General features: G+C 46.4%; 1 long non-coding RNA gene across 2 annotated transcripts; it reads left to right on the top strand.

The window, feature by feature from the left end:
- The first annotated feature begins 3,105 nt into the window (after nucleotides 1-3,105).
- Nucleotides 3,106-24,728, top strand: LOC309584662. Of its 2 annotated transcripts, none has more exons than XR_014227262.1 (7): nucleotides 3,106-3,262; nucleotides 6,291-6,392; nucleotides 6,821-9,243; nucleotides 14,600-14,772; nucleotides 21,404-21,605; nucleotides 22,191-22,521; nucleotides 23,596-24,728. It is a non-coding gene; the product is annotated as an uncharacterized lncRNA (long non-coding RNA). The 2 variants fall into 2 exon arrangements; XR_014227263.1 differs by having other exon boundaries at nucleotides 20,059-21,605.
- Nucleotides 24,729-24,992: the final 264 nt, after the last annotated feature.

The raw sequence follows: 24,992 nt of genomic DNA, 5'->3' as shown, positions 1-24,992 counted from the left end.
AACACTCCACCCCCCATATCTTCATGAAATTTGTCCTGGGTTGCAGTGTATTCTATTACCATCCCCATCAGCCGTTGAAATCAGGTGGGGCAGTGTTTCCTTGCCTCCTCCCCCCAGACTATCTTGCTGTTAATGGCCCATCATTGTCCTGCCGCATGACTCATAGATAACTCCCTCTGGACTATCATCTGTTAATGAGCCCACTTAACACCTGGCCTCATGACTCATTACCCCATTGTGAGATGCTCCACCCAGAGGGAGGAACCAAGCATCCCAGCGTGGATATAAGCTGAGGCTGAACACCAGAGAGGAGGCCTTTCCACTGGATTTCCAGAGGACAGGAGCTACACAGCCACCACTGGACCTTCTGAGGAAGAGCAGACCCTCTTTTCTACAGGATCACCGCTTCAGAGGACTGCAGCCACCATTCTAGCAGACTGCTACCACCACCCTGCCTAACAGGGACTCAGGTTGTATCTTGACTCTGTCAGTTTGAACCAGTGTTTTCTTTTAGTTTTTTTTTCTTTCCTTTTCTTTAACTTCCCCATTAAATTGTTATTCTGACTTGGTGCCTCCCACTGGTTTGTTTTCAAACTAGTACAAAATTACAACGGGATACTCTGATATATCATAGCTTCACAACAGACTTTAAGCATTTCCTCTTTCTCTTCCCTCAGGTTTTCAGCTCTTCACAGCAATAAAAGGGTTAATCTCACTTAGGCCTTGCAGCTGGAATGTGTCTTATCAGTGTTGGTCACCTGACCTCTGCCGGACAGAGGTGCCGCTTTTGCTGAAATCTTGGCCGCGGGGGGGGGGGGGGGGGGGGGGGGGGGGAGGGGCACCGAGCTGCTCTGGCTGCCCATTGCCCTGCTGGGGGGGGTTATCCTGGAGCCGTGGCCTGGCCTGAGTAGGGGCCCGGCCCACTGGCCCCTGCTCGGGCCCCGCAGCCACCTGTCCCAGCGCCAGAAACGAGAGAGAGCTTGAGGGGGGAAGTTTGTCTATTCTTAAGTGTGGATCACAGAGGCGGTCACAACTTTAAGTGGCTTAAAGAATTGTCCATATTCAAACTGGCCAGCTGATAGGCTCTATCAGGTCCCAGAGGAAGCTGTAAGCACCCCTTATCAAGGACATCCCTTCCGGGACTCAGCTTGCTAACCTATGACACACCCTGTTAATCAGGGTGGTGGTGGGAGTCCGGTAGAATGGTGGCTGCAGTCCTCCTGAAGCAGTGATCCTGTGGGAAAAAGGGTCTGCTCTTCCTCAGAAGGTCCAGTGGTGGCTATGTAGCTGCTGTCCTCTGGGAATCCAGTGGTAAGGTTGTCTCTGGTGTTCAGAATCTCAGATTATATCCAGGATGGAATGCTTGGTTCCTCCCTCTGGGTGGAGCATCTCACAATGGGATAATGAGTCATGAGGCCAAGTGTTGATTAGGCTCATTAAGAGAAGATGGTCCGGAGGGAGTTATCTCAGAGTCATGCGGTAGGACAATGATGGGCCATTAACAGCAAGATAGTCTGGGGGGAGGAGGCAAGGAAACACTGCCCCACCTGATTTCAACAGCTCCTGAGGATGGTAATAGAATACACTGCAACCTGGGACACATGTCATGATTGTTGAATGTGCCTCTTAAAAGCTGTTTAAAGTATGGACTTCCCAATCCATGGTTTTTCACTGCGTCCATTAAATCTTTGATGACTTGATCATCTAGAGGTTGCCATGCAGAATTTTGATTGTGTCTCCCATATGTCACTGGCATTACAATACTATCTGTTTCTGCCATATCAAAGTCTCTCTTTAAGTCCTTTTTTTCTGATGCTTGCCCAGTCTGTTGAACTGGATGTATCTCTTGAAACATATTTGTTAAATGGAACCAAATCCATAACAGTATTCTGTGGATTTGTCACTTGCCAGGATGCAGTTTCTTCTTGACTGAAGAATCCATGCATTCCATCTCCCCCTCCCCCTCCTGGTTGAGGAATGGGGAAGGGTATTTGTGGTTGTGCACCGTGAGGAAGCAGGGGTGGGATGGCTGAAACCACCATTGCCGGAACTGTAGATGGCATTGTTGTAGACATAGAAGGAATATTTACAGTGGTTGCAGGTAGGGGTATGCCATCGTGTTCCAAGGATGAGGGTTGGGAACCCAGTGCACAATGCTGAGGTAGAAATTCTTTAGCACATTCCTTGAGTTGGAGAAAAAGCTGATGTACTAAGTCTTTTGAAAATTGAAATTGATGTTGATGTGTCGAAGAGGTGGAATGTTGTTGAAAATGAATTCCAGGAGTGGGCATTGAGAAAACTGGAGTGGTACTTGTTGCGGTATAAAAATAAGGTGAACCTTGTGATGATATAGGAATGCCTTGTGAGGCTGTGATGGTTATAATATTTTCATCACTGAGGTGTTGAGTAGCTATTTGTGGTTGTAAAAGCCCCATAATGTCAGCTGAATGATCTTCAGTAGTTTGCAGAGGATGTGCTGTAAATTATATGTCTTGTCCTGAGACTTCCAGTTTAACTGGGACAATATTTATTTTATCTTGTTTTCCTGGTGGAAGAATAGAAGGAAATGTAGTAAAATTTTGACTTTGCTGCGTTGGAGGCATCGGGTTTGATTCCATGGTGTTGAATTCGAAATATGATTGAATTTGCTGCAGTTCTTCTGTTGTTCCACTGGGTGGTGCTGTTGCTCCATGGACTGAATGCTGAGGGTCTAATGCAGGTTTGACATGAACCGCAGATGTCGCCGGCATAGGTGGGATGGGGGCCGGAGCTGCGGCTGTGCCGGGGCTGGGACCGGCCTGCGCTGTGCTTGGCGCGGTAGAAGACATCGGCTGGCTAGATGCCGCTGCGGCTGTGAGGCGGCACTGGTCCGGGCGAATCGGAGTTGCGCGAGTAGTCGCAGTCGCAGTATCATACGGCGGAGAAGCTATGGGGGATATCCCGTATTGCACAGTTGCAGAGGTGGGGTGGCCCAAACGCGGAAGAGATGTAGCGTAGGACAGAGAAATAGGAGTGGCGGGAGTAATGACGCAATGAGTGGGCGACGGGAATCTCGCAGCCTGTGGCGCGGTGTATAAGCCGAACGCGGAAGTAGGTGGGAAACGGGATCGCTCCGGTACCGTCCCTGCCGAACAGGGCTGCGAGGGGACTACAGGAGTGATGGGCGCGGACCCCGGAACTGCCCGTGATGTCGGAGGAGGCGAGCTAACGTCTACGAGTTGCGCGACCGGCCCGCCCTACGGAAGGATCTCGGAGGACGCCGGTAAACGTTCCCCTGTGGCTTGGGCAGTATCGGAGGGTGCGGGCGGGATCGCAGACGGCGGGGCTACTGAAACCATGCCCTCGGGGACCGGCTCTGCCGTTTGGGAAACCGCGGGAGCGACAGAAAAAGAAAACTCGCCCCCCCCCCCCCCCCCCCTTCCCTCTGATCATGCGCGGTTGGAGAGAATTTGAAAAAAGCCGTATCATGTTCTTCTGTGGGACCGATTAAAAGTTTTAACTGCGGGTCTGGCACAAGACGCTTTTTAGGTTTTACTATGGCTGTCCCCTCCCCCTCCACCGATCCTCCCGACTGCAGGGACGGGTCATCATCGTCCATGCTTAGAAGGCCGGAGATTTTCTCCCCTATTTCGGGCGGGGTGTCTTCTCCCGGAGCTGTGAGGGGGAGTCTGAGGAGCCCCTGCCGCTAGCAGAGGCTTTTGGGCAGCTTCTGCAGCAAGTTTAGAGGTTGCAGGTTTTAAAGGAACGGTTTGGAGGTCCTGGGGAGTTTGCAGAGCCTCTTTTTTAGGAGAAATTGATTTTTTTTTTTGCTTCCTGTATCACTTCATAAAGTACCCTGCCAGGTGAAAGCAGGCTTGCAGCGAATTTATCATTTAAAGTTGCTAAATGATAAAGCACCATATTTGCATTCTCCAAAAAACGTGGATCATAAAGATCCTTTACTGTAGCATTTGGGTATTCTTTTTTTATCCAGGATAACAAGGTTTCTAATTCCTTTCTGGTAATATTTACTGGGTGATTCTTAACCATAGATTCTATACTATCAAGTACGTCCATCTCTGTTTTCGAGAGAGCCCCTCCCATTTCTAGTTTTGGACAGCTTACCGGCTCTCAGTTGTTTTTATTGGTCCTTGGAGTCCTAGTCCGAGGTCTAGCCAGCAGAACACGGCGTTCTGGTCCTTGCGCACCGGTTCACAAGGTCCTGGAGTTCCAATTACTGTCTCTGGAGATTATATGGTTCTGGGCCTTGGCTGCTGTCCAGTGGTTTCCTGGCATGGTCTGCCTCAGTGAGGGCCTCACACGTGGGCACCAGATGTGAAGGTTTTCGACCCCCACATGCCCTCCCCGGATGGGGGAGAAAGTCCTTGCCAGGAACAAGAGACAAATGGGACTTTTGGATCTTCTCAGTCTTCAGGTTGTTTATTATATCTTATCAGTAACTCACATGCCGGCAACATAGCATGAAGCAGAGCAGATACCAAAAGGAAAGTGCAGGAAAACTCAAGGTCTTTTAAAGGTAAATCATCCAATAGCTGTTAAATGTGTATGTATTTTTACTTTTCTACCAATGCCTAATAAACTATCCATTCTCGTGGCCTATACTGCGGCATTTTCTAACCAATCATTCTGTACTACCAACACTGCAGAAAATGGAGTAGGTAAAGAAGAAGGAAGAGACCTGAAAAACCACAGGGATCCTCCATCTTGTCTTCATCTACTTACTATTTTAATAAACCTAAAAACTCTATATTTTTCACTCTGTAACAAGCTATATATTATACTACCACCTAACTCACACCCTTGTAGATTCTAATTCATCCCAAAGCCTTGGCAGCTTTCTCCATGGACGAAGGTTAAAAACAGTGTTTTCCAGGGGGGATGGGTTTTTCATAACAGGCAGAGAAACACTCCCTGCATTTTGGGTTCCAACATAGCTTTAGATTGGGAACAACCAGCGGCAGAGGGTTTAGGTTTTGAAAGAATACATGGAATAACTTGTTTTTGTGGATGCATTAGAATTTTTTGTTCAGCGAGAGAGTGGCATGTTGCGTGGGTGCTAATACAGTCTAAAATTTGTAAGAAGAGGTGGTACTGCTCTTCTGCCAGACAGCAGAGCTTATGCTCTCAGTGTTATCGGAGGCACTCTAGAGAAGTTGATTTTGAGCCTGAGATTTTAAAGTTTGTGTGTGGGAAGTCGCATTTGGTACCTGAGGTTTGGGAGGTTTGGGAAGAAAACTGGGAAAGAACTATGAGAGAGTGTGAAGAAAGGTTCGGGTGGAAGTCAGATAAAACTAGGAGAAGGAGATAGAAACAGCAGTGGCTAAGCAGGGAGGGAGGTCGTTACCCTCCTCTATCCCTCAACAGTTAAATGGTAGGAGTATAGCCCCCGACTCTTTCCATTCATTTGTTCTACCTCCACGAGTGATAGAAGGGATTCCTTGCTTTGTGTGTGGGTATAAGGACTCCAGCCCCACACCGGCTCAGTGCGGATTTTGTGGAAGTCGGAGATATTACGATTCTATTTATTTAGCAGACAGAGATCCGTGCCAGGAGTGCTGGGAAAGCAAGGAACATTTTGTTTTAAAACTTTTGTGTGGCAAAGAGCATCACGTTCCTGAAAATAGTAGTGTGCTAGAAAAGGATTGGGAGGAAGTAGTAAAGGCTTTCGAAGAAGATTTTAAGTGGCAGTGAAGCAGGCCTGGCAGAAAGCATAAGAGAATTTATAAAGAGTGGCTTATACACTATACAGGTGACCCGGAGTGGGTGGCACAGTATTTGAGTGAACTCGAACTCTGAACAGGATGGGAACCGGACAGAGTAAGGAAATCTCTAGAGCGAGCCCGCTTGGCTGTGTTTTGGCCCATTGGAAAGAGATAGTAGGAACTGGAGGCACAGAAAATAAAAGAACTCTTCTAAAATATTGTACCCAATGGTGGCCACTGTATAAATTAGAAGATGGAGCAAAGTGGCCACCTAATGGAACTTTAGATTATAATACCTTGCTACAGTTAATGCTGTTTTTGAGACGGGAAGGTAAATGGGAAGAAGTTTCCTATGCTGATGCATTTTTCTCTCTCCGAAATCACCCTGAATGGCAGAGAGATTGTGGAATCAAACCCCCCAGTGATCCTATGGTGTTAGCTCTGGAAAAAGGAAATAAAAAAGGCCGAGGAAGAATTAAGCGGTGTTGTTCGTCGTGCGGTATAGGCCAGAGATGCATAAGGTCAGACAAAGTCTATCAAGCAGCAGCTCAGGGACAAGATGATGATGAATTAACCGATTTGCTTAAGTCTCCCCTTAGGAGGCGGGAAGAGGATGCGGACTCAGAAGGAACACCAACGCCAACCCCCTCTCCCTCGGGCAGTCCTGTCTTGTCCTAAACCAGGAAGCAGGTATTGATGGAGCCCCTACAGGAGGCAGTGGCACCTGATGGGAATACAATGTTGATTAGAGTACCTTTCTCTACTGGATGCGTGGTATAAAGTTGCCAAAAATTACTGAAGTGATCCAGCGGGTACCGCTGAACGCTTGTGATTCATAATAAAACAGCATAATCCAGATTGGGGTGATATACAATTACTATTGGGTGGACTAACAGACATGGAGAAGTAGTTAGTTTTGAAAACAGCAAGAGATTTGGCAGAGGATTATTACAAAATGCAACAATTAGATGTAAAAGATTACTTCCCACTCCAGGAACCACACTGGAGTCTGAATAGAACAGCCAAATTAGAGAAATTAAAAGGTTATCAAGAATGGATAGCAAAAGGGGTGGAAAGGGCCATTCCCAAAACCCTAAATTAGTCAACTTTGTATGCAGTGAAACAGGGTCCTTCTGATTAACCATCCGAATTCCTGGATCGTCTGAGGGACGCAATGCGCCGCAATACATCGCTGGATCCTGAGACCGAGGTAGGGGTACAACAGCTAGTATCATTGTTTCCAGGACAATCCACAGGAGATATCAGACATAAATTGCAAAAACTTCAGGGACCAGAGGGGAAGAACCTGGAAACTCTATTAGATGCAGCTTGGAGGGTATTCAGTAATCGAGAAGAAAGTTACAAGCAAGGGATGAAGAAATTTGTAGCAGTAGTAAGGGAAGGAAATAGGGAAAAACCTAGACAAGGACCCCCCAGACAAGGATCTCCCAGACAGGGCCCACCCCGGCTAGGTAAAGACTAATGTGCGATTTGTAGAAAGTTCAGTCATTGGAAAAATGAGTGCCCAGAAAAAAGACAAGAAGACCGGCAGAACAGAGGAGACCGAGAAAGAGGGAGGGTGGTTGCACATGTGAAAGAGGATTGAAGAGCCCCGGAGGATTCTACCATAGCAGATCCACTGGTTATAATGAAGCTAGGGGAAACGGAAAAAGAAATAGATTTTTTGGTTGATACGGGGGCAGCATATTCGGTTTTAAATAAAGCTTTAATGCCTGTGGGAGATGACTACATTGCGGTAGAAGGAGAAACCAGTCAATCTGAAAAAGCTTATTTTTCCAAGCCATTGAAATATAAAATTGGGAAACAATGGGGTATTCACAAGTTTTTATATTTACTCAATTCTCCAAAAGCACTTTTAGGGAGAGATCTATTGGAACAATTACAAGCAACCATTACATTTAGGAAAGGGGAAATTATTCTGGAGGTAAATGACCAACAGTAAGTGGAAATACTGAGCCTAATATTAATAACTAAAGGATCTGCAGAGGAAATTAGAGAAGAGATAACGAGTCAGGTGTTCCCAGGAGTCTGGGCCACAGATGTACCTGGCAGAGCCAAAAATGCAACCCTAATACAGATCAAACTCAAAGAGGGAAAACAACCAGTTAGAATTAAACAATACCCCCTCAAAAAGGAAGAGAGATGTGGATGCTAGCAAGGGCTAGCAGAGGAATTTTCCTGTGAAACTTTCCTTTCTCATAAGAAAGCAGTTAGAGAAATCCAGCTTCTCACAGCTTCTCTGTGAAAGCTTTCATTCTCATGCGAACTGGATGGAAAACAGTTTGTAAGAATGTAAACCATTTCTGCACCTGCAAGTTGTTGTGAGAACAGTAGAATTGTTTTCAGACTTTTGAGAATAATATTTGGAAATGGGTGTTTTACTGCTCAGCCAATCACTTTGAGAGGTGGTGGGTCAATAGGCCAATCATGTAATTCCTCTTTTGCGAACCATGCTATAAAAGGTATGGGTGATTAAACGAGGTCGCTTCGGCCATATCTTTTAACCTGGACTTGTGTCGTGATTTTGCCGTTCTCAGGGGATAACAGTGACATCTGTTGACCAACCGACATGTACTGCAACCGCACTGACTTAGAAGGTCTGGGTGCAGGAAAATTCCTCTGCTAGCCCTTGCTAGTATCCACAGACAGAGAAGGAATAGGCCCAATAATTGAAAAATTCTTACAGTTAGGATTGTTAAAAGAGTGCCAGTCTGATTTTAACACTCCTATCTTGCCTGTCCGTAAACCTGATGGGTCGTATCAGGTGGTACAGGATTTACGGGCTGTTAACAAGATAACTGAAGATCTCTATCCTGTGGTAGCAAATCCTTACACTTTGTTAACATGCCTAACACCAGAGCTAACTTGGTTTACTGTTTTAGATTTAAAGGATGCCTTCTTTTGCCTCCCTCTCCATGAAGTCAGCCAGAAAATTTTTGCATACGAATGAAAAAGCTCTAAGAGTGGGCGCAAAACTCAGCTTACATGGACAGTGTTGCCTCAGGGATTTAAGAACAGTCCCACCCTGCTTGGAGAACAACTTGCAAAAGACGTAGATTCCTAGGAAGCCTCACCAGGAGAAGGGAAGCTACTGCAGTACGTAGATGACCTTTTAATAGCTACTCGAACAAAGGAAGCTTGCGTAGCTTGGACAGTAAGCCTCTTAAACTTTCTGGGGCTCCAAGGGTACAGGGTATCTAAGAAAAAGGCTCAGGTAGTGAAACAGAAAGTGATCTACCTGGGCTATGAAATCAGTGCCGGGCAACAAACTTTGGGGCAAGATCGCAAAGAAGCGATATGCCAAACCCTGAAACTCCAGACAGTGAAAGAGTTACAGACTTTTCTGGGGATGACAGGATGGTGCAGATTGTGAATCTACAATTACAGGCTGCTCTTGAAACCGCTATACGAGCTCATTAAAAAGGAAAGAAGAGATCTCCAGTGGACAAGGGAGGCCACGCGGACCTTCAATCAGCCAAAGAATGCCCTCATGTCAGCTCCAGCTCTAGGACTTCCAGACGTGAGTAAACCATTCTTTCTATTTTCCCATGAAAAACAAAGGATTTCCTTGGGAATACTAGCACAGGACCTGGGCCCATACCGACGGGCAGTTGCCTATTTCTCTAAGCAGCTAGATGCAGCAGCCAAAGGATGGCCTGGGTGCCTCAGGGCCGTTGCAGCAGTCGTGCTAAACATCCAAGAAGCACGCAAATTCACCTTGGCTCAGAAAATGGCTGTGCTGGTGTCCCACACGGTGTCCACGGTGCTGGTGATGCCATGAAGATTTTTTGCCTTTTCTTTTATACCCCTGTTATACCTTTTTTACAACTTCTGTATTCCTAGTGCTTTTTCCCTACATTCTTAGACTTGTTTGTCAAGTTAAAAGACTAAACATTTTAGAAGCTTCGTAGCTAAAGATCAATGTGCCCCAGACCCCAAGGTCCTCTCCAGAACACATTCTATAAACTAAGATAGAACCATCCAGGGGAAGGTTCCTTGAGGAGGGGGGCTCACTTGAGCCTCTCATTGGGGAATCTTTGATAGATATGCTAATTAGTAAAACCTATAATGTTATACCTGATCTTTTGTGAGGGGGCATTTTTTGCAAGGTGCATTTCGATGCATATGACCTGGATGTGTGCACCTAAGGATCCTTAAAATAAATACCAAGGTAAAATCCTTTTCCCCTTCTAACCGTGTATGACTTAATTTTAAGACCAAGAAAAGGCATCAGTTGCTGGCAACCACTAAGGGACCCTAAAGACTTTGAAACTCACAGTCTTGGGTTGGAACACATCTTGCTTTGCCCCTCTCTTTGCCAGCAAATTACAGAGGAGCCGGAGCCACAGTCTAAGACTGTGACCAGGACTTTAGGACCCAGCACGGAAAGGCAGAAGCACAGAAAGAGGTGAATGAAAAGGGGATTGATATTACCAAGATTGTGCTAGCACTAGGGAAGGAGATCTCCAAAGGGGTTAGAAAGGTTAGGGGCAGAGAAGCCCACGAAAGGGGAAAGCTTAAACTTTTCCCCTGCAAACTGTAGAAAGGAGGGGATGCCCTCTGTGAAGTCCACAAGAGCCCAGAGGCTGCACCCTACGCAGCAACAGGGGTGTCTCAGAGATTGGTTGGTTAGTTGGTTGGTTGGGACGTCGGGAGGTTGAGGGTTCGAATCCTGTTGAGACCACATTTTCGCGCGCACGCATTTACTGTTTGCTACAACTAGTTGCTTTTTAGTATTTTAAAGTGCTGTTTTGAAGTGTTTGTGTAGTAAGCTAGATAAACTGCCCCGGAAATCAGAATTCCGAAGCCAGATTGCAGGCTGAATTCTGGAGTTAAGAGCTTCCCTCTGGCAGTTTTTCTGTCTGTGAGCAAACATGGGTGGTGTTTTTTCAGATGAAAATGTAAAAATCCCTCCTAACAGCCCATTGGAATTGATAATAAAACACTGGAAATGGCTGACAGGGCGAAAAACTACTTTGGACACCTGAGAATTGATCAGACTGTCCACACGGGTTTAGCCGACTTTAAAATTAAGTCAAGGAAATTGGCCTCGCTATGAGAGTTTGGAAAGTAACATCATTACTGACCTGATGGTAGAATTGAGATCATTACGTAGGTTTGATGAAGTAAGATATGCAGAACTTTTTACTATGTATCTGAACAGGGAAGAAGCATATGTAGTAGACAAAAGTACTATGGAAATGACTTTGAAGAGGAGAAAGTGAAAAAAAAAGCTGCAGCAAGCTGACTCGCATACTAATACAAACAGAGAAATCAATATGACAGATACAGATATGGTAGCACCAGCTTTGCACAATGGGGGGTGTCTCCCCCCCCCGTTCAACCGCCGGGGCAGCCCCGGTGGGAGGGGGGGGGAGCGGTGGCTCCGCCACTGCCACTGCCGCCTCCGCCAGCGGGGCAGCCCGCACAAGTGGGGGTGGGGAGTGAGGGAGCAATGGCTCCGCCGCCGCCACCACCGGCAGGGCAGCCCCCACAGGTGGGGGTGGGGGGTGGGGGAGCGGCGGCTCTGCCGCCACCACCGCCTTCGCCGCCAGGGCAGCCCGCACAAGTGGGGGTGAAGGCGGAGAGTGGGGAGGGGGTGGCTCTCCCGCCGCCACCTCCGCCGCCACCTCCGCTGTCTACGCCGCTGTCCAAGCAGGGGCAGGGGAGGAAGCGAGCGGCCGGCTCCAAGCCGGCGGAGCGGCGCAGAGCCTCCCCGCCCCCAGCCTCGTCAGGGGCGGAAGGCGAGTGCGGAGGTGGGAGAGATGCAAGTATGCCACCACCCCCTGACCGCCCCAGAGGCGGAGAAGGGGCAGGTATGCCACCGCTCCCTGACTTTTCCAGAGGTAGAGAAGGGATAAACTGGCCACCACCCCCTGACCGCCCCAGAGGCGGAGAAGGGGCAGGTATGCCACCGCCCCCTGACTTTTCCAGAGGCAGAGACGGGGAAGGCGGAGGGAAAGGGGCAGGCCGGCCACCTTTCCCCGAGTACCCCAAACACGGAAGTGAAGGCAGAAATGGACACGGGCAATTGCGGAGTCATTCCCCAATACAGAGAACTGCAGGTTTCCGAGCCAGAGACAGGAGGAGCCGCTCGCTCTCCCCACCCTGCGGTGCGGCCAATGTTAAAGCTGAAGTCAGACAGGATGGCCCCAACCCAGGCGGCTCTTGCAGAGCTAGGGACAGGAGAAGGTGCTTGCAGCCCCTGCCTCCCTACCCCTCCACTGCTGCAAAAAGCGAGACAATTCCTGATCAACTTTCGGCTGGAACAATCTTTAAAACCAATGAAGCAATTTCAATCAAAAGCAAACGGGATGATTCTGATACAGATGGTTCTCACGGGGAGGGAGGTAGAAGAAGGGGCAGGATAGCCCGAGAAGCTATGAAAGCAGTCAGTCCAAAGGTCCAAAACAGATAAACGGGGGGAGGAAGAACTTGCATTAGAAGCACCTCTGAGACAGGCTGTGGGAAATCAAGGAGTCATTTATATAAAAACACCATTTTCCCTCGGAAAATTACGGCAGTGGAAAAACTCAATTAGGAAGTACAAAGACAACCCAGAGAGAGTAGCTATGCGTGTAGAAATAGCCATAAAATCCCAAAACACAGATTGGGGTGATCTAAATGTTATGCTAGATGAATTATTGGATAAAACAAAGAGAGAAATGGTCAACAAAGCTGCTATATCTGCTATAGAAACTCAAATTGCAACAGGAAGTCTCCAAGGGTCAATTAATGATATCTATCCCCTAGCAAGCCCTAGCTGGGATCCCAGTGTCCCAAAACAGATGGAAAAGCTGAAGCGATACCAGAAATAGGTGGTTGTTGGGTTACAATGTGTCGTTCCTAAAGCAATGAATTGGGCTTGGTTATATGAGATCAAACAAAATCCAAATGACACCCCCACAGGTTTTCTAAATAGGCTTAAAGAGGCTGCACAAAAATACACTACCTTAGACCCTGACTCACCTGAGCAGCAGATCCACCTGGCCTACCTGTTTATAGGTCAATATCTAATGACATAAAGAAAAAGCTGCAAAAGATAGATGGGCCACCGGACATAAGTAAACTGTTGAATGTAGCCTGGAAGGTATAGAAGGTATACCAGAACAGGGACTTAGCAGACAAAGATAAACATCATAAACCCCACCACAAAAAGAAGTATGATAAGGGAAAGTCATCTGGCACATCAAAAAGGGGTTCCCCTTTTCCCCTATCTGAGGACCAATGCGAAATTTGCAAAAAGCAAGGACACTGAAAAAATAAGTGTCCATCACAAACAGAAAAGAAGCCCCCAGTTTCGGAACTAACTGTAAATACAGACTGACGGGGACCGAAGGTAAATACCCCAGCAAAGCCTTCAGTTGTAGCTAAGCTGGAGAATGATGATGTTGAATTTCTGGTTGATACTGGGGCAACGTATTCTGTGTTAAATACTTTAAAAGATAAACTGAATCAAGATACTGTGGATATGATCAGAGCTACGAGGGTAAATGAAACAAGGCCTTTTCTCCAGCCTTTAAAATTTAAATTGGGAAAACACTGGGTCACTCACCAGTTCCTGTATATGCCAAATTCCCCAATGCCATTATTGGGCAGAGATTTACTGAAAAAATTGGAAGCAGAAATTAAGCTTTCCAAGGAAGGGGGAGTGAAAGTTATAATCCCAGAATCTAAAATTATCAAAGCAGCTGCTGTACAGGAATGCCATGGAAAAATTCCCAAAGAAGTTGAAGAAGCTGTCATTCAAATAGTGTGGGCCAATGATTCTCCTGGGAGATCCAAAAAAGCTGAACCTGTGAGTATCACACTCAAAGCAGGGGCTACACCAGTAAGTCAAAGACAATATCCTCTGAAATTAGAAGCTCGCAAGGGATTAGTACCTGTGATTGAAAAGTTTCTCAAATTGGGGTTGTTAGTGGAATGTGAATCCAGGTACAACACACCAATCTTGCCAGTAAAGAAAGCTGATGGTAAAAGCTACAGGTTGGTACAGGATTTGAGGGAAATCAACAAGATGACATACACCCAGTGGTAGCGAATCCCTACACACTCTTGACAACACTAACAAATGAATTAGGATGGTTCACTGTTTTAGATCTCAGGGATGCCTTTTTCTACATTCCTGTGCATAAGAATAGCCAAGAACTTTTTTCTTTTGAGTGGGAGAATCCTGAAACAGGGAGAAAGTCACAGCTCACCTGGACAGTTTTACCACAAGGATTCAAAAACAGCCCAACTGTAGGAGCAGGGGGGTTCGCTCGGTGCGGGTGTAGACGGATGGCACGGATGGTGACGGACGGTGACGAGAGATCTCTGTAGTCAGATCTTGGAACATGCGGTTTATTGCAAAGGGTGTGGGTACAGGGGCACTGCTTAGAGCTGCAGCTGGCAGCTCTGAGCAGGCCCAAGAGAGCAAGAGAGTAAGCGGGTAAGCAAAGAGAGAATAGTAAGAGTCTACAGTAAGAGTGTATAGTAAGAGAGCATGAATGTAGTAAAAAGTGTCTGAAGTCCTGGTTACAATACAATAAATCATCTTCTGTACTGAATATTCTAATTGTCACTAACCAATCTAATACAAGATACAAATCCTATAGCATTTACATACAGCCTATAAGAGTTCTTATATTACCATAGAGTGTTACATCTTAACTTCTAAAAACTACTCTTTGGACCCCTTCTGCTGAGCTAGTAGGGTCTGCTCTGACCCTTGGACCTGCCTGCAAGCAGAGGGTATTGTTCAATCAAGAGGGGATTACCTTCAGTTGGCCATACCATTGTTTTCCAGTTGTTCAGTAACTAAGACTTGGTATCTCAAAGGTGGCTTTCATTTCGATGTCGCTTATAGTTTTCATATTCCCAAAATCTTTTGTCAGGCAATCATAAGGCTTTCCTGTTTCATCTTCCCCAACACCCAACCATATTCGGAAACCAGCTGGCAAAGGAGCTTGAGGACTGGAGGAAACAAGAACCAGGAGGAGCGGTTCTCCAGTATGTTGATGACATCTTAATAGCAGCCAAGAGACGAGATGACTACATAAAGCTCACTGTAAGTCTGTTAAACTTTTTAGGCAAAAGTAGGTATTGGGTCTTGTTCCGGTTTGGCCAAATTTAGAAATATATCCTCTGAGAGAAGGTACAACCACCCCTCCCCCACCAGGTTCGGGAAAAATAAATTTTCCTCGAAGGAAAGTGAAGGAGATAAAACTATTTATTTAACAAACACACGGGAAAAGGAAAATAATGCTAAATAATAAAATCTCTCGCTGTGGAGAAAAAACCTGGGAAAAAGAGTCCTCCCTTTGGTCTCCTCGGAGCTGGGGCTTGGCCCAGGGCCAGGCCCTCTGTGCCCGGTGGAAAGTCCTCCTGATGTGCTCTGTGGTTGAAGCAGTCCAGTAGAAAAGGGAGAAAATCCAAAATTCCACGGAAGGAAAAGCAAAGTTCAACTCCTAGTCTCTCTCCGGAGAAAAAGAAACTGAACAACTGGCCAAAAGCTGACTGGGAAGCAGCAAGCCAGGTGCTTCCCCGCTTCCCTGCCGCACCTGAAAAAAAAAGTCCGTATCTCTATGTGACCTTGAACAAGCTGCAAACTGCTTTGAGAAAGTTTTGCGCAGTTTAAAGGCATAGAAAGGCACAAGAATTCATTTCTGAGCATAGGGCAGCGATATGGGATACACATCACAAAGTCACCCCAAGACATTCCACCCCTTATCCCATATTGTTGGCTCAATGCCCAAACTAATATATTCTAATTCTACACACAGACATTAATACACACATATATATATATACCCACAGCTATATACGAAAAGTGACAGTGACAATCAACAAGCAGGACGATACAAGCCTTTCACACTACAGGTGGTTCTCATACAACAATCAGATCTGCCTGTGGTACACAACGTGTTGTTCTATCTTTCTGCATTACCCACCATGTGCAACCAGGTCCCTGAGCAAAGACAACCCCACGGATGGGTTTGTCTGTACTCGAGGCAGAATTTATCCGCACAGTCTTTCCTAAAGGACCTCTGGCATGCACTACTGGGACCTTATCTCCATCTGCTGTATGCAGGGATTCAGATTGGGCTGGACCAGCTCTATTGGTGGAACCTCGGGTGTTAACTAACCAGGTGGCCTTTGCTAGATGCTGTTCCCAATTTTTAAAAGTTCCCCCACCCAGTGCCTTCAAAGTGGTTTTCAACAATCCATTGCACCGTTCCACTTTGCCCACAGCTGGTGCATGGTAAGGGATAAGGTACACCCACTCAATGCCATGTTCTCTAGCCCAGGTGTTAATAAGGCTATTCTTAAAATGAGTCCCATTGTCAGATTCAATTCTCTCAGGGGTGCCATGCCTCCAAAGGATTTGCTTTTCACGGCCCAGGATGGTGTTCCGGGCTGTAGCGTGAGGCACAGGGTAGGTCTCCAGCCATCCAGTGGTGGCTTCTACCATTGTCAGCACATAGCGCTTGCCTTGGCATGTTTGAGGCAGTGTGATGTAATCAATCTGCCAGGCCTCCCCATACTTGTATTTGGACCACCGCCCACCGTACCACAGGGGCTTCACCCGCTTGGCCTGCTTGATTGCAGCGCATGTCTCACAATCATGGATAACCTGGGAGATACTGTCCATGGTTAAATCCATCCCTCGGTGTTATGCTCACCTATAGGTGGCATCTCTGCCTTGATGACCTGAGGCATCATGGGCCCATCGAGCTAGGAACAACTCTCCTTTATGTTTCCAGTCCAAGTCTACCTGGGACACTTCTATCTTTGCAGCCTGATCTACCTGCTTGTTGTTTTGGTGTTCCTCATTAGCCCTACTCTTGGGGACATGGGCATCTACATGGCGGACTTTCACAACCAGCTTTCTTACTCAGGCAGCGATGTCTTTCCACTCTTCACCAGCCCAGATTGGTTTTCCCCTACGCTGCCAATTAGCTTTTTCCCACTTTTCTAGCCATCCCCACAGAGCATTGGCTACCATCCACGAATCAGTGTAGAGGTAGAGCTTTGGCCACTTCTCTCTTTCAGCAATGTCCAGGGCTAGTTGAACAGCTTTGAATTCAGCAAGTTGGCTTGATCCACCTTCTCCTTCAGTAGCTTCTGCAACCCGTCGTGTGGGACTCCATACGGCTGCTTTCCACTTTCATTTCATCCCTATGATGCAACAAGAACCGTCGGTGAAAAGAGCGTAGCATGTGTCTTCTGATGGCAGTTGGTTGTACGGTGGAGCTTCTTCAGCACGTGTCACTTGTTCTTGTTTCTCTTCATCAGCGAGACCAAAGTTTTCACCATCAGGCCAGTTTGTGATTATTTCCAAAATCCCACGGTGATTCAGTTTTCCGATACAGACGTGCTGTGTGATGAGAGCAATCCATTTGCTCCATGTAGCATTCGTGGCATAGTGGGTAGAGGGAAGCTCTGCTTTGAACATCCACCCCAGCACCGGTAGTCAGGGTTCCAGGAGGAGTTGTGCTTCAGTGCCGATTACCTCTGAGGCGGCTTGGATTCCTTCATAGGCTGCCAAGATTTCCTTCTCTGTTGGGGTGCAGTTGGCTTCAGACCCTCTGTAGCTTCGGCTCCAAAATCCCAGTGGTCGACCTCGAGTCTCACCAGACACCTTCTGCCAAAGGCTCCAGGACAGGCCATGGCTCCCATCTGCAGAGTAGAGCACATTCTTCACTTCTGGTCCTGTCCTGACTGGACCAAGGGCTACGGCATGAGCGATTTCCTGTTTGATCTGGGTGAAAGCTTGTTGCTGTTCAGGGCCCCAATGAAAATCGTTCTTCTTGCGGGTAACCAGGTAAAGAGGACTCACAATCTGGCTGTACTCAGGAATATGCATCCTCCAAAAGCCTATGGCACCTAGGAAAGCTTGTGTTTCCTTCTTGTTGGTTGGTGGAGACATTGCTGTGATCTTATTGATGACCTCAGTGGGAATCTGATGCCGTCCATTTTGCCATTTCACTCCCAGGAACTGGATCTCTTGAGCAGGTCCCTTGACCTTGCTCTTCTTGATGGCAAAACTAGCTTCCAGGAGAATTTGGATTATTTTCTCTCCTTTCTCAAACACTTCGGTTGCGGTGTTCCCCCACACAATGATGTCATCAATGTACTGCAGATGTTCTGTGGCCTCACCCTTTTCCAGTGCAGCCTGGATCAGTCCATGGCAAATGGTGGGACTGTGCTCCCACCCCTGGAGCAGTTGATTCCAGGTGTACTGCACACCCCTCCAGGTGAAGGCAAACTGATGCCTGCACTCTGCTGCCCGAGGAATGGAGAAGAATGCATTGGCAATGTCAATAGTGGCGTACCACTTCGCTGCTTTGGATTCCAGCTCATACTGGAGCTCCAACATGTCTGGCAGAGGAGCGCTCAATGGTGGAGTCACTTCATTCAAGGCACGATAGTCCACAGTCAATCTCCATTCTCCTTCCAATTTGCGCACAGGCCAACTGGGACTATTGAAGGGTGAGTGGGTCTTGCTGAGCACCCCTTGGCTCTCTAGCTCACGGATCGTCTTGTGGATGGGAGTCACAGCATCCCGAGTTGTCCAGTACTGTCGGATATGCACTGTCAAGGTAGTAATTGGTACTCTTTGTTCTTCCACCTTCAGAAGGCCTACTGCAGACGGGTTCTCTGATAGTCCAGGCAAAGTGTTCAATTGCTTAATGCCCTCTGTCTCCACAGCAGGTATTTCAAAAGCCCATTTGAGTCCCTTTGGGTCTCTGAAATACCCGTTTCGGAGGAAGTCTATGCCCAAAATTCACGGGGCTTCTGGGCCAGTCACAATGAGATGTTTCTTCCACTCATTTCCAGTCAGGCTCACCTCAGCTTCCACCAAGGTCAAATTTTGTGATCCACCTGTTACACCAGAAATAGAAACAGATTCTCCCCCCACATGCTGCGATGGGATTATTGTACACTGCGCACCAGTGTCAACCAAGGCATCATATTTTTGTGGTTCTGATGTACCAGGCCAACGAATCCACACAGTCAAAAAAACACAGTTTTCCCTGACCTCTACCTGGCTAGAGGCAGGGCCCCTCTATGCCTGGTTATCCTTCTTTCCCTGGGCCTGCATCTTAGAGGTTCCTTCATGGGAGTCGTACATGTCATCATCTTTTCCATCATTTCTGGCAGTTTGGCTACAGGCAACTGGAGCTACTTCCTTTTTGGTAGAACTTTCTTTCTGAAACTTGCGCTCCTTCAATTCACGCACTCCTGCTGCCAGAGCAGAGGTGGGTTGTCCACCCCACCTCTTCATGTCTTCCCCACTGTCTCACAGGAATTTCCACAGCTCACTTCATGGGATGTTCCTTCTCTCTGGGGAACGTCCTCATTTGATATCAGAATCTCTGATCTGTACTGTCGAGATTTGGAGAAGGCACTCTTTAATCTCCTGGTGATTCTTCTCTATCTTATCTTCCATTTTCTGCATACGTGTTTCTACAGCTGCGACTCTTGCATGTGTTGGGCCATGCACAGGATCTGCATATGCTCGGAGCTTCACTGCCATATCCTGCACAGTCTAATTTGCACCGTAGTTCGATTTCATTATTGCTAAAGCAGAAGCATATTCTTGTGGCCCAAGTTTTATGAGTTTTTGCCACATATATGGATTAACTCTGGCTCAGTCTGGGCTCCTCAATCCTGGATCATCTGTGAAGACATCCTCTACCACCCCTAGTTCTCTCAGGCACTGGATCCCTTGTTCTGTGGTCTTCCACTGGGTTTGCTGCATGTAGAGATCATCTCCGGACATATATCTTTCAGTCACGCCTGTCAAAACCAGTCTCCAGAGACTGGCAGAATCAGCCCCCCTTATCATCACTTGGTCAATAACTGGATCACATGACAGGGATCCCAAATGCCTCACTTCAGCACCGTCCAGCATCACATCATCACCTGCAGAATCCCAAATACGGACCATCCAACTTATTATGGATTCATCAGACCGTCGGGTGTAGTCCTTTCTTAAGCTGTGAAGGTCCTTTATAGACAATGACTCAGTAATGGCTTCTGTGCCTGAATCAGTTGATGGCTTTGAGGTTCCTTCCCCTGCATCATCATCATCTTTCACTGGGCAATCAGTTTTGGTTGTGTGTTTTTTCCTCGTGACAGGAGCCACTGCCAATGGCTTAGACTCTCCATCTGGTTTGGGCTTGCGGTCTGGTTTATCTGCAGCCTGAGTGACTGGGGTGTCTGCAGGCTTTACTGATTTACCTTCCTGCCTCTCTACCTGCTGCAGTGTGCAATAGGCATATGCCAAAGCCCAACATATTGCAGGAATCTTGTTCTCATTGGAATTGTCATTGTATTTCTCTTTCAGATATTCCCCCACCTCAGCTGGTTTCTGAACTTGTTCAGGGGGAAAATTGCAAACCATTGGGTCAGAGAATTTCTTCAGGATTTGGCCCATATCCTCCCCTTTCCCACACCACTCAGGATGTTCCACCTCTAGGTCAGGTATCTCAGCTGTCACCCTGGAAATCTGAGCTCTCATTCTAGCCAAGCTGCGAATCACATGGACGAAGATTACCAGATTAAATACCAGGAGGATGGTGTCTTTAACATCCAGGGGAAACTGAATACTCTCAAAGGATAACCTATCAAATTGAAAGGGAAGGGAAACCCCGTCTCCTCCTCCTCTAACAATCTGGGTGCAATTACTAATAAATTCCCAAAACAGGCTACTGAAGCTAGGACTGGGGTTAGGACGGAGAAACCACTTATCATACACACTTCGAACAGCTGCCGGTACCTTTGTCAACTTCTTTTAAATCATTATCACTGAGCACAGCAAAATAGAAATCTGAATTTGTGTCCCTGCTCTGCAAAAATTCCTTATCAAGGATAAGATCGGACCAAGTTCTGGATAGGCAAATAGGCCTAGGGACCAGAAAGGCACTAGTACCTTAAACAAGCCTACGGACCAGAAATACATGAATATATCAAGCCAGAGAAACGTTATGAGCTCAACCAACATGGTGACTATTTTACCCCAACACAGAGTAAGTGAATTCAAACCAAAATGTAATTAGCACAGGTTTTTTCAGGTTTTTTCACTTTCCTTCGAGCCACGGAGTTGGGTGCCACTAAATTTGTTCCGGTTGAGCCAAATTTAGACATATATCCTCTGAGAGAAGGTACAACCACACCTCCCCCACCAGGTTCGGGAAAAATAAATTTTCCTCGAAGGAAAGTGAAGGAGATAAAACTATTTATTTAACAAACACACGGGAAAGGAAAATAATGCTAAATAATAAAATCTCTCGCTGTGGAGAAAAAAACCTGGGAAAATGTTAAGAGTCCTCCCTTTGGTCTCCTCAGAGCTGGGGCTTGGCCCAGGGCCAGGCCCTCTGTGCTCAGTGGAAAGTCCTCCTGATGTGCTCTGTGGTTGAAGCAGTCCAGTAGAAAAGGGAGAAGATCCGAAATTCCAGGGAAGGAAAAGAAAAGTTCAACTCCTAGTCTCTCTCTGGAGAAAAAGAAACTGAACAACTGGCCAAAAGCTGACTGGGAAGCAGCAAGCCAGGTGCTTCCCCGCTTTCCTGCCACAGCTGAAAAAAAAAAAGTCCATATCTCTATGTGACCTTGAACAAGCTGCAAACTGCTTTGAGAAAGTTTTGCGCAGTTTAAAGGTATAGAAAGGCACAAGAATTCATTTCTGTGCATAGGGCAGCGATATGGGATACACATCACAGAGTCACCCCAAGACAGGTCTTGAAAGAGAAAGCACAAGTTTCCAGGGAAACAGTAGTATACCTGGGCCTGGAAATTTTCCGTGGACATCGACAACTCAGCAGAGAACGGAAAGAAGCCATCTGTTGACTTCCAGAGCCCCATACCATAAAGGAGATGCAGGCCTTCCTGGGAATGGTAAGTTGGTGTCGCCTATGGATATCAAACTACGGTATATTGGTAAGACCTTTATATGAGGTTTTTAAAGCAGCTGAAAAAGGGACAATCATGTGGAGAGAGAATGCCAGGGCTGCATTTAAACAGCTGAAACATTCCTTGATGTCAGCCCCAGCTCTGGGGCTGCCGGACTTGACTAAACCTTTTGAACTCTTTACACATGAGCGACTGAATGTTGCTCTGGGGGTACTGGCACAGCACCTTGGAGACCAGCGAAGAGCTGTGGACTATTTCTCAAAACAACTAGACAATGTAGCCCAGGGTTGGCCAGGATGCTTGAAAGCTGTGGCAGCAACAGTCCTTCTGATACAAGAGGCCCGTAAATTCACCCTTAGGCAGCACATTGTCGTGTATGTACCCCATGCAGTGATAAATGTGCTGGAGCAAAAGGGGGGACACTGGGTCTCCCCTAGCAGAATGCTCAAATACCAATCTGTGTTGTTAGAACAGGATGATGTTACCCTAAATTCAACTTCTGTGGTAAACCCTGCAATGTTTTTATCATTCACGTTACTTAACAGTGTGCCTGGGCATGATTGTTTGCAGACAATAGAAGAAACTTATTCCAGCAGACCAGACCTGAAAGATGTTCCTTTGAAGGATCCAGACTGGGAACTGTACACTGATGGGAGCAGCTTCATGAAAAACAGTAGGAGGATGACTGGTTACGCCGTAAGCACCTCAGATAAAATCATTGAGGCAAAAGCCTTGCCTCCAGATGTATCATCACAGAAAGCTGAACTCATTGCACTAACGAGAGCTCTAGAATTGAGCGAGAAGAAGGTGGTGAACATATGGACTGATTCTAAATATGCCTTCAGTGTTGTTCATGCCCACGGAGCTATTTGGAAGGAACGTGGCCTGCTGACTGCTCAAGGTAATGAAGTTAAGCATGCTAAACAGATTCTTGCACTTTTACAGAGCATTTGGAAGCCTACGGAAGTGGCTATCATGCATTGCAAGGGTCATCAAAAAAGGGAAAACAACCCCTGAACTGGGAAATCGTTTTGCTAACGAAACAGCCAGGGGGATTGCAGAAAAAGGCATTTTTGCAGTGGTACCACAGAAAGAGAGAGATTTGTCATCATTTACCCCAAAATACGATCAGAGGGATCACAAATTAATTAAGTTCCTTAAGGCTGAAATCAAAGAAGGTGGGTAGGCTGTTAGCCCAGTAGGACAAGTCGTAGTTCCACCCCTGATCCTTTGGGAAATAGCCCAACGAGAGCATGAAAGTACCCATTGGGGAACAGAAAATCTTTTAAAACATTTGAGGAAAGTAGTGATAGGGAGAGAGATGACTGATATTGTACAATCTGTAACTAGCAAGTATGAAACCTGCTATAAATACAACCCTGACACAAGCGAGAAAGTTGTCTTAGGAGTGACAAAGACAAGAGATCTCCCGGGAGATTACTGGCAAATAGATTTTGCTGAGATGCCACGCAAAGAAGGATGCAGGTATATACTGGTACTGGTTGAATCCTTCAGTGGATGGCCTGAGGCTTTCCCCTGTCGCACCAACACAGCAAAAAAAGTAATGAAAGCTTTGCTCAATCATATAATACCCAAATTTGACCTTCCTTTAGGAATGTCGTCAAATAGAGAACCACATTTTTGTGCAACAATGGTTGGGGAAGTTAGCAGGGTTTTGGGACTTATCTGAGACCTGCACACACCATACAGGCCCCAGGCAAGTGGCAAAGTTGAACGCATTGAACAGGACCCTCAAAACCCAGATTTGCAAGATTTGTCAAGAGACATCCATGACATGAGTTCAAGCCCTGTCCATAGCCTTGCTCAAAGTCCGCATACGGCAAAGGGACAACATAAGTCCCTATGAATTTTATATGGCAGGCCATACCAGGTTCCACATATCCCAGGGGAAATTCATATGAGAGGTAAAAATGATTTGCAGAAATATTTAATGGCTCTGACTTCCACTTTGCAGAAGCTCCAGAGATTTGTCGTGTTATCTAAACCAATAGGATTGGACACAGCTGCTCATCCGTTCCAGCCTGGAGACTGGGTCTACATCAAGTGGTGGGACAGCGACCCCTTGCAAGCCAAGTGGAAGGGACCATTCCAAGTTTTGCTGACCACTTTTACTGCGGTCGAGGTTGCTAGCAAGGGACCGTGAATTCACTACTCCAGGGTGAAGAAAGCTTCTGCTCCCAAAATCACCAAGAAAACGGAGACTGATACAAATTAGAAAGATGCAATTTAAACTGTTTTTTACATGTTTGCTGTTTACCCAACTGGTAACCATGGTTCAGGATTCACCCCATGATTTGCATAAGACTGTGATCCAAAATGTGTCCAAAATTCTTAATAAGAATAAGAATTGCTAGATCTGTACTCAGTTACCACCCCTAGATGGGAGGGGTCACTGGCCATTGATTGGCATTTTAATGGAAGAATTAAGAAAGATTTAGATGATATTCAAAAAAGAACTCAAATTCTACATGAAGTAGCTTCTAGAAATAACACCTTAAAATTTAGTCATATTTTTTATACCCTCACCTCATAGTTACCAAACTGAGCCTGGATAAAAGAAATATTCATAATAGCTGTAATTGTAGTTATCTGTGTAATTGCCTGTAGAGCAGCCGGTTGTGTAAACCAGTTCTGCAAATAAAAAATAGAATAAAGACTAGACAAGATAAAGTTTTGTTAGTCTCTAAAAGGGGGGAAATGATGCCATGAAGATTTTTGCCTTTTCTTTTATACCCCTGTTATACCTTTTTACAACTTCTGTATTCCTAGTGCTTTTTCCCTACATTCTTGGACTTGTTTGTCAAGCTAAAAGACTAAACATTTTAGAAGCTTCGTAGCTAAAGATCAGTGTGCCCCAGACCCCAAGGTCCTCTCCAGAACACATTCTATAAACTAAGATTGAACCATCCAGGGGAAAGCTCCTTAGAGAGGGGGGCTCACTTGAGTCTCTCATTGAGGAATCTTTGATAAATATACTAATTAATAAAATCTATAATGTTATACCCGATCTTTTAGAGTAGGCATTTTTTGCAAGGTGCATTTTGATGCATATGACCTGGATGTGTGCACCTAAGGATCCTTAAAATAAATACCAAAATAAAATCCCTTTTCCCCTTCTAACCGTGTATGACTCTTAATTTTAAGACCAAGAAAAGGCATCACCGGAAGTGAAAGGCGGGCACTGGCTCTCCCCACAAAGGTTCCTGAAATATCAAGCCATCATGGTGGAACAAGATGATGTAGAAATTGTGGTAACTAACACTGTCAACCCAGCTTCCTTTCTCAGTGGATATCAAGGGGAACCGGTACGCCATGATTGCCTGGAGACTATCGAAGCCACCTACTCCAGCT

The sequence above is a fragment of the Coloeus monedula genome (genome assembly GCF_965178545.1).
Source record: "Coloeus monedula genome assembly, chromosome: W".
Lineage (NCBI taxonomy): Eukaryota > Metazoa > Chordata > Aves > Passeriformes > Corvidae > Coloeus > Coloeus monedula.
Note: the sequence above shows the minus strand (reverse complement) of the source record. Positions and strands in the feature narration are given on the sequence as shown.